The following is a 12,298-nucleotide window of genomic DNA, read 5'->3' as shown; positions in this document are numbered from 1 at the left end:
CTAAACCTTTAACTGAATTCAGCACTATCACTTCTGCTGTGACCTTTCCTATTACCTACTATCACTTCCTAAAATAACTTTCCTACAGCTCTATTCAGCTGAACACACTCCAGCCAGAGCTGTGTACTGCTCAGCAAGCTACTGTCTGCACAACATCCTTTAAAAAAGTATATACTGTGTGTATGTATGTATATATATATATATATATATATATATATATATATATATATATATTATACACACACACAGTATGTTCTTTGGACGTTTTTGCACTCCCTCCTGCAGAGGACCTAACAATCTCCAGATTCTGTCAGAGCCTCTTCTTTTCCTGAGTGTTCTCTTCTTGTTGGGCTGGGCAGTAATTACCCTCCCTCAGGCAGCTCTCCCAGCCCAGCACTGTCATGCTGCTGTTGGTTATGTCATGTTACTGCTGCTGCTGAGGCTGAGCCCATTCATAAGCTCTATGTAACCTAAGCCTTGCTGCTGACTCATGCTGATAGGATGAAACGTGCAAGGCCGTCCCTTCCAGCTGCCGGCCCCGCCTCCTACACTGACTACCTGTTACCAGCTATATATAGCACCCGGGCAGCAGCACATGGGATAGAGAGATAGAGGAGCTCAGCAATCATTAGGAACTCAGAGCTGCTGCTGGCTTCACTCCTGTCACCAGAATCCTGCCCAATATTGGTAAGACAAGAGCCCTAGCAGCTAATTAATAAAACATAGAATATCTGCCTTTTAGTATATTGTATACAGTGGAAATTATTAAACTATTTCAATATATGAAGCTTCATTTTAAAATCTCCTAATGGTGCCAGGTTGCAAGTAGTGTAATTTAATCCATCACTAATGTACATACTACTAGTCTGACGTCTGCTAGACTGCTCAGAGCCATCAGGTGGGTTACTATGGCTACAGCAATTTTATTTTGAATTACACTGCATTGCTAAATAAATACACACACACAATTTAGACTTCTTGTGCGCCCCCAGGCAATTTAGACATTGTTTTAGAATTACAGTTCAGCTGTTTCAGATTGATAATCTACCGCTATGTTGGGTGTGGGTAAAAGCCGGAAACATAGTAACTGCATTGAAAAAGTCGGAAACAATGTAAAGTGTATTGAAAAAGCCGGAAATCCATAGAAAATGTATGAGAAAAGCCGGAAATCATATTACATGTATTGAAAAAGCCGGAAATCCATAGAAAATGTATGAGAAAAGCCGGAAATCATATTACATGTATTGAAAAAGCCGGAAATCATAGAAAATGTATGAGAAAAACCGGAAATCATATTACATGTATTGAAAAAGCTGGAAATCATAGTAAAATGCATTAAAAAAGCTAGAAATGATAGTAATTGCATTGAAAAAAAGCCGGCAATCATACATTTACTATGGATTTCCGGCTTTTTTAATACATTAACTATGATTTCCGGCTTTTCTAATACATTTACTATGGATTTCCGGCTTTTTCAATACATGTAATATGATTTCTGGCTTTTCTAATACACTTACTATGTAGTTCCGGCTTTTTCAATGCATTTACTATGTTTCCGGCTTTTACCCTCTTCCCACTATGTCCTACCAATATCCCATTGGAGCGTCTATGAATAATCTGCAATGTTCTGTACCGCTATTGCTGATTGCTCCCTCAGGTAAAAGAGAGCAGACTGCACTACACAATAGCGCATTACTGCAATAAAAAAAAATCTGCTAATAAAAATAATGACAGTCAAATGGAAAAATATTGCCTAAAATGTTAATAAAGGACTAAGGGGCTGATTCACTAACGTACGCAACTGCGATTAGTCATGCAATCGGCCGATCGCAATGCGTGTGCGCGAACAAGCTATTGCGATCGGGACTGCGATCGCAACGCCTATGCAGACCCACCCCAGAGTGACAGGAAGTGCCGTTTGTGGGTGGTGATAGGGGGGTGGTCGGGCGATCGCAGGCATGCCAGTGCGTTTTCAACACCATTGCAGGGGCGTGCATAAATTATCTACTGCGATGCCATACGCAGCCTGAGGTCTCTTAGCGTGCGTGGTTGTTAGCAATTTCTGAGTAAGGTCAGAGCTTGTGCAAGTGTGCGTGAGGCTGCGATGGTACTCAATTGTACCGATGGTTTCGCAGTCTTGCTAAACATCACGGATGTGCATAAGGTGGAGTGGGCTTCCTTGTGTAGTGCTGAGAGGGCATGTAGATAGCAATGGATTAGCATACTATCGCAGTTGAACTGCGTACAAAATCGCTATTGCATACGCAGTTGCGTACGGTAGTGAATCAGCCCCTAAAGTCCTTTTTCTTTTATTCATAGTTGTTGCAATTACATTTGTTTTGACTGAGTGAATCTATGGCTGCAATCTGATGCAGAAGGAAATGTCATTTGAACATCGGTATTTGTGAGAGAAAGCAGGCAATGCTAAAATGGGAGAGTATTTATACTGTAGTTTATAGATTCATATTAAGATTGTAATCTAAAATAAGTCTCTCACTTGTCTGGTATGTTGGTATTTCGGTCAGGCATTGTTATTGCTCTGATGACACTGAGTAATACTGCAAGTTGCAGAGACTAGCTTGTGCTGTATAGTATTCTAGTGGCTCAGTACAATCTATACTATAATGCCATGGAGTCTCCATAACACAATCATACATAACGTGTGAAAGTAGTAGCTTTTGAAACCGTTAACTGAAATCAGGATGATGTACAGTATTAAGTAATTAGGATCATTAACAGAAATCTATATATTCCTTATTTAAAAAGAATTACCATAAAATACAAATAGAATTCTGTAACCGATAAAACCTTTAGGGCATATGTATCAAAGTTTGATGTGAGATAAATTTGTGAGATACTGTATATATCACCAACCAACCAGCTTCTAACTTACATTTTGCAGGCTGTGTTTAAAAAATGATAGTTCGGAGCTGATTGGTTGGTGATATATATCTTACAATTTTATCTCACAGCAAGCTTTGATACATATGCCAACTTTATGAAACTTCACAAAAAGAAAGCACTATCTGATTGGCAGGAATAGATTATCTGAGGAAGCCGCTGATTACCTAAAAAGGCGGAGAAAGGCGTTATATTATCCCCACTGTCCTTGGAATCTTGGACAGTTGGACTGTCTGATCGGTGTACCGAATCCAGGAGAAAACAAAAATGCCTGTTAACGACCTCCAGACGAGCTGTGTAATCCATCATACCAAACAGCAGCAGGAGAAGTATAAATAAAAAACAATTTACTGGGACTATGGATTGTGCTATTATGCAGCTGTTGTAAAGAACTTTTCAGAGAATATATAATATCCATAAGGCTGGTAATATATTGGATTAAGTCTGGGTACAGCTATCTCAATTATTTATTGGAGATCACATGATACCTGTATGAACGAATACAGAGGTTATAAAGCAATATAATCTGCAACCAATAGGTTTGGGAAAATGATGTTATCAACCCATATCCGTTAAAAGAATGTATAAGAAAATACAAAGGTGTCTTTATTAATATCGGAGTGTTATTTAGTGAATATATTGTCTGCATTTTTGGAATATTTATTATATATCCTAGATATCCAAGTAGTATTTGTAAAGGAAATAGTAACTGGATAGTTACTTCATATTAATTGTTGGAAGCAATTGCCCATTTCTTTTTATTGGATATGTATTTTTGGTTTTTAATTATAAAATATTCTTCATTGTTTTATTGTAATAAATTGAAAATCTATTCCTACCAATCAGATAGCACTTTCTTTTTGTGAAGCTTCATAAAGTTGGTTTCTATAATTGAAAGGGAGCAATACCCTTCAGGAAGAAGCAATCTGATTGGTTATTGGTCATCAGGTAGACCAATGCCCTAATATATTTTGTTGTATTTCTTGGTTGATACATATGCCCCTCATAGTTATAAATGTTAGTATATACTTTGTATGAGAAAAAGACACAGATAACAGTTAAAATGTATTGTTACGTCTGTAACATTCTGACCAGCAATATTATACTATTTTATCTCTGGTCCAAAGTTAAAATAAGTGTTTTTGTTTTTTTAGACCAGGGGTGGGGAACCTTTTTCCCGCTGAGGGCCATTTTGATATGTTACATTATTCGTGGGCCTGGTGCAGGCCACGCCCCCTCCATGTGGTGTCATATAGGGGTGGGGCCACACAGTGATTACAGCAATGCCCAGAGCATCCTAAGGATGCTCCAGGGAGCTGCTGTAAGGGCAGCGGTGTGACTGTCTGAAGCATCCTAAGGACGTTCCTGGCGACACTGCTGCATAGATTCTGGCTGCAGGGTGCCATTCTAGGTAGGCACCCTGGTAGCCAGATGAGGCTAGCATAAAAAAGCTCAGAGGGCCAGACCAATTGATTCCGAGGGCCTTATACGCCCCCCGGACCTGAGGTTCCCCATCCCTGTTTTAGACCAACTTGGACTAATTGCAAATACAGAAGGTGCACATTTAGTTGGGGCATAAGGTGCAGTTAAAGGTGAATGGCCCATTCATCTCCCGGCGTGCCCGACGCTTGATCACGCCACTTGTTTAAACCAGGCATGCTCCATCTGTATATTAAAGGTCTCATATAAACCATTTCTGTCAATAGCCTTACTCAGATGTGTCCTCGTACACCTAGGGGTATAGTTACTAAATTGTGGGTTTTTGGAAGTGGTTTTGTTGCCCATAGCAACCAATCATTCTCCTTATTTTCTCGACAACTTCTAGAAGATAATAGCTAGAATCTGATTGGTTACTATGGGCAACAGCTCCACTTCTAAAAACCAGCACTATAGTAAATATGCCAAATAGCGTCTATACTCCATACGGCGCGAGACGCCCGGCCTGTTGTGAGACGTTCAGAAAGGTGTAACGTGCTGTCTTTTTCTTTATATTTTGTGTCTTATGTGTAACACAGACGTAGTGAAACACCACTCACCATGTACCAGAGGCGCTGGCGTGAGAAAAGGCGCTGCATTGTAGCACTTCATATATAGATTCAGATTCCTCCTCACACAGATGTACAAGTGTCGCCCGTCAAATCGATCCGTGTCATTTAGCAGAGTAGTTTTTTGTTGCTTCCCGTCGTTTTACTTATGCGAATAAGACGCACATTTTAAGCGAGAAAGACGCTTGGGCTGTTTGGCGTGACTGAAGCCACAGCGGGTGAGGACACATGTATATTCTAGGTGTCATTAGATTATTTCCTTTACGTTGTCATGATTATGAGTCAATACAAAAATAATAAATTAGACATCAGTATTTTTTGGACCCTCCCGAAATAGGACTTATCGCTGACAAACGCTGCGGGGGTATACAGGGTAGATTTAGGGTGCTGATGGCAGTTCATTTCTTAATATGAGATTTCATAAAAGTATAATAATCATACATTTTATATATAGTTCTGCAGCTAAACCAGGTCTGCAGGATCCTTCTAAAAAGAATCGGGGGCTGTGAGATCTGTGCAAATACTGAGTGGGCGTGCTTTAAGACCCTTAAAACCGCCGGCATATTTTATTCTCCCCAAGCGTGACTTGCACTTATTACGCTAACTGCAATGAGGTAATCTTGCAGCGTTGTACTGACATGAAGAAACTGCAGAGTCACTGTTACTAAGCTTAATATTAACCTCCCTATCGTACAAAGTCATACTGTACTTCTCTATCCCTTTCTCTGAATCTGTTGCATGTACTCATAATTACTTTTATTCTGAACATGTAGGGGGGGAATTCAATTGTTTTTGGGTGCTCGTAGCTTCCGTCTAAAGTGACATTAGCTATTCATGTGCCGCTGGGTGCGAGTGCCACAGGCGCCCATCGCTTATCGCGGACTTCTGCTTACAGCCTCCTGGGGTGCGAGAAGAAATCCATGTGATGTTGGCCCTAACTGCAGCGCGCCCAGTAGTTTGCACAGGAAAAGTCCGCTTTACACTGCTAATCCCGGCTCATTTGGCCACGAGAATGCGTCACACTCTCTCAGCGGAACAAACAATTGAATAGTTCCTGTCACTTTAGATAGGAGCTACGGGTGCCCAAAAACAATTGAATCCATGTTGAAGGCCTCTTTGGCAGGCCCAATGCCCAAGCTCACCCCCTCTTGGCACCCCTGAGTCTTGGTGCCACAGGGGTTAGCATTGCTGTCTCACGGTACTAGTAGTTTTTTCTGAAACTGTCCCAAGCTTGTCTGTGTGGTAGAAAGGTTGAATTATAAGAACCACTGAATGAGGGATTAATCTGAAGGTCTATATAAATGCAGGATAATAATGCTGCCTGTTTTTATAATTAGGCAATAAATGAATGTTCTCAAATAACACTAAGATATCTTCATATGGTAGTTTACTGTTTATTATACATGCAGTAAGTGATCGTAATGAATGTTAAAGTAATGTCCTCATCAATCACTATCTATAGAGATTAGTTACACTCGCACAGATTTATGCATATTATAAGGATGTAGGACCTACAGGGCAGTTATGTGACCATAAAATGGTAACTAGCTACAAATGACCTAAATAAGGCATATTATACAGAGAGTTTGCATTGATGATGCTATGTATTAATACACACAGATATATTCAAAATCTGTTATGTACAGTACACTTAGGGGTAAATTTACTAAAGTGAGAATTTTTAGAAGTGAGTTTTAGAAGTGATGTTTCCCATAGCAACCAATCAGATTCTAGCTATTAACTTCTAGGAGGTGCTAGTTAAATGTTAAGTAGAATCTGATTGGTTGCTATGCGCAACATCACTTCTAAAACTCACTGCTAAAAAATCTTACTTTAGTAAATTTACTCCTAAGTGTTTTATTTTTTTATTTTAATTGACTAATTTTTATGATTCTAACTAGTTCCAGAAACAGGATAAAATCGGTCAAATTTCAGAAATGAATAAAATTAGTAGCTGCACTCTTATCCAGAGTGAGAGCTACTATAAAACTTGGTCAGCTTGTAACTTTAGGTGAGTAACGCCACTCCCCCTCCCCCCGACAGAGTACTTGTGCCATTTCTCAAATACTCCTTTCACACTGCACACCAGGGTCGCACCCAGGATTTTGTACACTGGTCCATCCCTGGTGAGACCCCTTTCGGACTGGCGGCCCAACCTGGCTTATTGCCGAGTCGATGACGTCACCGCCATCACTTGCTGAGTCGGCACTTGGAGTTGAGATCGTCTCCAAGCGCCGTCTCTTCCTATGCTGTGAACGGGTTCCAGTGTTGCATCGACCCGGGTTACCCGTTCACACTGCCCACCAGCCAGGTTGAACCCGTGTTCAACCCTACTTGTTACCAGGATTGAAATGCTGTCACTCAACCCGGGTTATTTCAACTGCACAGTAACCCAGGCTGCTGCGCGTTCCCGTATAAATAACCTGGGCTATTGCTTGCAGTGTGAAAGGTGTAATAGAGAATAATCAGTGTACACTTAAAAAAAAAAAAAAAAAAAGTACGTGCATTATAAGAGTCTTATGAGCACCTGTACACTAATGTAGCAGGCAGGATGCTGAGCTACTGCACGCGCACATTTTTCTATTTACAAACTGAGTGCTGTACGTGTGATGGGGCGTGGTTGTGCAGAACTATCTAACGTGCATCTTCTGCACACCTGCCCGCAGACACTATTTACAAACTCACTGAGGTCGTTGGAACACGTGTGAGCACAGTCATGTGACCGGGCGCGGTTTTACATATCTGTGTGCCCACTAATGATTAATGAAGAAAAAAAAACATACACAGCAAGCTTTTACAGTGGTGCAGTGCATCCGGAAAGTATTCACAACGCTTCACTTTTTCTACATTTTGTTATGTTACAGCCTTATTCCAAAATGGAATAAATTCCATTTTTGTCCTCAAAATTCTACACACAACACCCCATAATGACAACGTCTAAAAAGTTTTTTTTTTAGATTTTTGTAAATTTAATTAAAAAAAAAAAAACTACTAAGAAATTGCATGTACATAAGTATTCACAGCCTTTGCTCAATACTTTGTTGATGCACCTTTGGCAGCAATTACAGCCTCAAGTCTTTTCGAATCTGATGCCACAAGCTTGGCACACTTATCTTTGGGCAGTTTCGCCCATTCCTCTTTGCAGCACCTCTCAAGCTCCATAAGGTTGGATGGGAAGTGTCGGTGCACAGCCATTTTCAGATCTCTCCAGAGATGTTCAATCAGATTCCAGTCTGGGCTCTGACTGGGCCACTCAAGGACATTCACAGAGTTGTCCTAAAGCCACTCCTTTGATATCTTGGCTGTGTGCTTAGGGTCGTTGTCCTGCTGAAAGATGAACAGTCACCCCAGTCTGAGGTCAAGAGCGCTCTGGAGCAGGTTTTCATCCAGGATGTTTCTGTACATTGCTACATTCATCTTTCCCTCTATCCCTGATTAGTCTCCCAGTTCCTGCCGCTGAAAAACATCCCCACAGTATGATGCTGCCACCACCATGCTTCACTGTAGGCATGGTATTGGCCTGGTGATGTGCGGTGCCTGGTTTCCTTCAAACATAATGCCTGGCATTCACGCCAAAGAGTTGAATCTTTGTCTCTCATGGTCTGAGAGTCCTTCAGGTGCATTTTGGCAAATTCCAGGCAGGCTGCCATGTGCTTTTTACTAAGGAGTAGCTTCCGTCTGGCCACTCTACCATACAGGCCTGATTGGTGGATTGCTGCAGAGATGGTTGTCCTTCTGGAAGGTTCTCCTCTCTCCACAGAGGAATGCTGTAGTTCTGACAGAGTGATCATCGGGTTCTTGGTCACCTCCCTGACTAGGGCCCTTCTTCCCTGATCGCTCAGTTTAGACGGCCGGCCAACTCTAGGAAGAGTCCTGGTGGTTCCGAACTTCTTCTATTTACGGATGATGGAGGCAACTGTGCTCATTGGGCCCTTCAAAGCAGCAGATATTTTTCCATACCCTTCCCCAGATTTGTGCCTCGAGACAATCCTATATCGGAGGTCTGCAGACAATTCCTTGGACTTCATGCTTGGTTTGTGCTCTGACATGCACTGTCAAGTGTGGGACCTTATGGTGTATGCCTTTCAAAATCATGTCCAATCAACTGAATTTACCACAGGTGGACTCCAATTAAGCTGTAGGAACATCTCAAGGATGATCAGTGGAAACAGGATGCACCTGAGCTCAATTTTGAGTTTCATGGCAAAGGCTGTGAATACTTATGTACAGGTGATTTCTAAAGCTGGCCACACACTAGACCAACTTGCATCCAACCAGCCAACTTGTTGATTGGTTGGAATGAAAATCTGGTAACGTATGGGAGTAAATGATGATCAGCAATTTGCTCCTAAATGCCAGAAAACAGATGAAAATGGTCGTCAGACAAGTTTGTTAAATGTTTGACCTAAACTATTTGTTCAAACAACAGTTTTGGTCTATTTTCCAGCGTTTGGGAGCAAATTGCTGATTGTCATTTGCTTTCATACCTTACCAGATTTTCATTCCAACCAACCAACTAGTTGGATGGTTGGATGTAAGTTGGTCTAGTGTGTGGCCAGCTTTAGTGTATTTTTTTTTTAATTGTAAAAATCTAAAAAAAAGACTTTTTACACGTTGTTATTATGGGGTATTGTGTGTAGAATTTTTAGGACAAAAATTAATTTATTCCATTTTGGAATAAGACTGTAACATAACAAAATGTGGAAAAAGTAAAGCGTGAATACTTTCCGGATGCACTGGATCTCTGATAAGCAGGGTAGAGTTTGCACCTTTTATTAACCAACTGATAAAAAAGATAAACAGCAGGAGTTATAATGCCAAACTTGTGTTTGTCATATGATATGCCGTTAATTGTAATAATAAGTTTACACTGGTGTGACTTGTTAGTAGTGTTATAAACCCATGGTGTGTATACAACCAGGTTAAACAATCTCACACACAAACATAGGGCCTTATGTAATATAAAGCAAGATACAGGGACGGTCGCATTCCTGGCCAGGTATTACATTTTAAATTATTGGTGATTTAAAAACTCACCAGAATCGCACTCATGCCAGCATCTCGCAGGTTATTACATAATGCCCCCTGATTGGTTGGTACTTTATCTCCATTCAATTTCTCTCTCCAAGGGGTCTATGTACTAAGCAGTGATAAGAGACAGAGTGAAAAGTGATAAGGTACCAGGCAATCAGCTCCCAACTGTCATTTTTCAAACACAGCCTGTGAGATGGCAGTTGGGAGCTGATTGGCTGGTAACTTATCACAGACTTATCACTTTTCACTCTCTCTTATCACTGCTTAGTACATAGACTCCTGAGTAACTGACCTGATATTGCAGCATCTGTAAAATGACTGTAATGACTGATAATCCTCTGATTGAAATAGATCAGATCATAATAGGACAAGTTGGCAAATGCAGTCAAACCGCACTAACAGGACCCAGGAATGCCTTAGGGGCCAATAGCTTTTTGTGTAAGATCAGCCTATGTGTGACTACAATTACACTGTCTGATGCAGCTATGTCCCTGGGAGTTACTGATCCCTATTGGCATTGTTGCAGGGCTCAGAAGCCTTTTTAGAAACCTGTTAAATTGTTAATAACACCCTTTAAGTTCATTTGATGACTTTTTTTTTATATTTGAGCAAAGGCTCATCTACATTCACGTGGTGCAAAGGTGACGCTCAAAAGAAGAGAAATTTACATTTGGTGCATTTTTTGGTGCAAGGATCAAGGGCTCTATTTAGTAAACTAAAAAATAAATAAAAAAGGCTTCTCTCCGGCATTTAAGCTGGAAAAAGCCTAAAATATAATTCACGTTATTTTGTATAGTGCGGAGAAATCACCGACTTCTGACTCTCATTGCTCTGTGCACAGTCCTGTAGCCCAGTTAGGTTTCAATGGCGGCTGCACACAGACCACATTTATAGAGGAGAGAAGCAAAACTTCTCTCAAAATCATATCGCCATCTCTAGCTGCCGGCACTGGGGAAAAGGCGGCTTTCTCCCGGAGTGCAGGGCTTTTGTGGGTTCCTTGGACCTATACTGCCTGAGTAGGCGTACAGTAAGTGCACTGCGCTCAGAAGTATGTGTTGCTGTTTTTTGCAGTAGGCGAGATCCTCGGGGCACTTTTCTCTGTGCTTTGACAGGCCCTTTTTGTGGGTGTGGTATAAAAGATTGACAGTCAATAAATCAACAGCAAAGGCCCGACCTGCAATAGGTCGACAGGTACAAAAGGTCGACAGTGCAAAAAAGTCGACAGGTTTTAAAGGTCAACAGTTTCAAATGGTTGACGCACAAATGGTCGACATGGTTTTATTTGTAATTTAACCCTAACCATAGTCCAACCCTAACCCTCCCCCTAGTGCCTAACTCTGTCCCTCTGGCAGTCTAACCCTTACCCAAGTGCCTAACCTTAACGGTCCGTCCAGCAGCCTAACCATCCCCCAAGTGCCTTACCTTAAACCTCTCCCAAGTGTCTAACCCTAACCTTACAAATGTTGAAAAAAACATGTCGACCATTTGAACCTGTTGATCATTTGGTGTCAACATATTGACTGTCAACCATTTCATTGTCACTCCTCTACCCGGATACACCTTTTTGCATGGACTGTCCTTGCAGGTATCTTCATATCAATACGGAGAAAAATGAATGGTGAAGATTTCAAAAAATTGTTGAAGAAGTTCTATGTATATTCTGTTATGTTCAGTTGCAGGAAGCAAGATAGTCTAGAACGGAGCCTCTACCCTTGGGTTTCTCAAACAGGTCATGTTTTGAGGATTTCTGCCTGTGGAAGCAGGTGGGATAATTACTGACTCATCAAAACTGATTAATTCACCTGTGCATGACTAAAGAAATCCACAAAACATGACCTGTTGGGGTCACATGAGGACTGGAGTTTAGAACCCTTGGTCTAAAGCGGTGGTTCTCAAACTCTGTCCTCAGGACCCCACACAGCTCACGTTTTCCAGGTCACCCAGCAGGTGAACAGGTGTACTCATTACTGACTGACACATTTTAAAAATCCACAGGTGGAGCTAATTAGTTCACTTGCGATTCTGTGAGGAGACCTGGAAAACATGCACTGTTTGGGGTCCTGAGGATCGAGTTTGAGAACCTGTGGTCTAGAGGAACCTTCTGCCCAAGAACTCTGTATAGTTATTTGAATGCTGTATTAATGTAATGTGATAAGTAAGTAGATAATTTAGGAATATTCCAGTACAGTAATAAATGACTGAATCCATTATGGAATGTTCAGGCACAATCAGGTAAGACTGCAGATAGGCAGCCAAAGTTCATCACAGAACCTTACTGGATTGAACATTGAGACTGTATCATATCTATACACATTTTC

General features: G+C 41.1%; 1 protein-coding gene across 1 annotated transcript in view; it reads left to right on the top strand.

Moving 5' to 3' along the window:
- The first annotated feature begins 612 nt into the window (after positions 1-612).
- The window catches only part of OSGIN1 (oxidative stress induced growth inhibitor 1), a 30,760-nt gene continuing 19,074 nt past the window's right edge, over positions 613-12,298 (top strand). Inside the window, exon 1 of the mRNA XM_088458347.1 lies at positions 613-687. The gene's annotated coding sequence lies outside the window, so the exon portion shown is untranslated. The remainder of the gene's footprint in view (positions 688-12,298) is intronic.

Source organism: Taudactylus pleione, unplaced genomic scaffold (assembly GCF_031769625.1).
Source record: "Taudactylus pleione unplaced genomic scaffold, aTauple2 ptg000828l, whole genome shotgun sequence".
Classification (NCBI taxonomy): Eukaryota; Metazoa; Chordata; class Amphibia; order Anura; family Myobatrachidae; genus Taudactylus; species Taudactylus pleione.
Note: the sequence above shows the minus strand (reverse complement) of the source record. Positions and strands in the feature narration are given on the sequence as shown.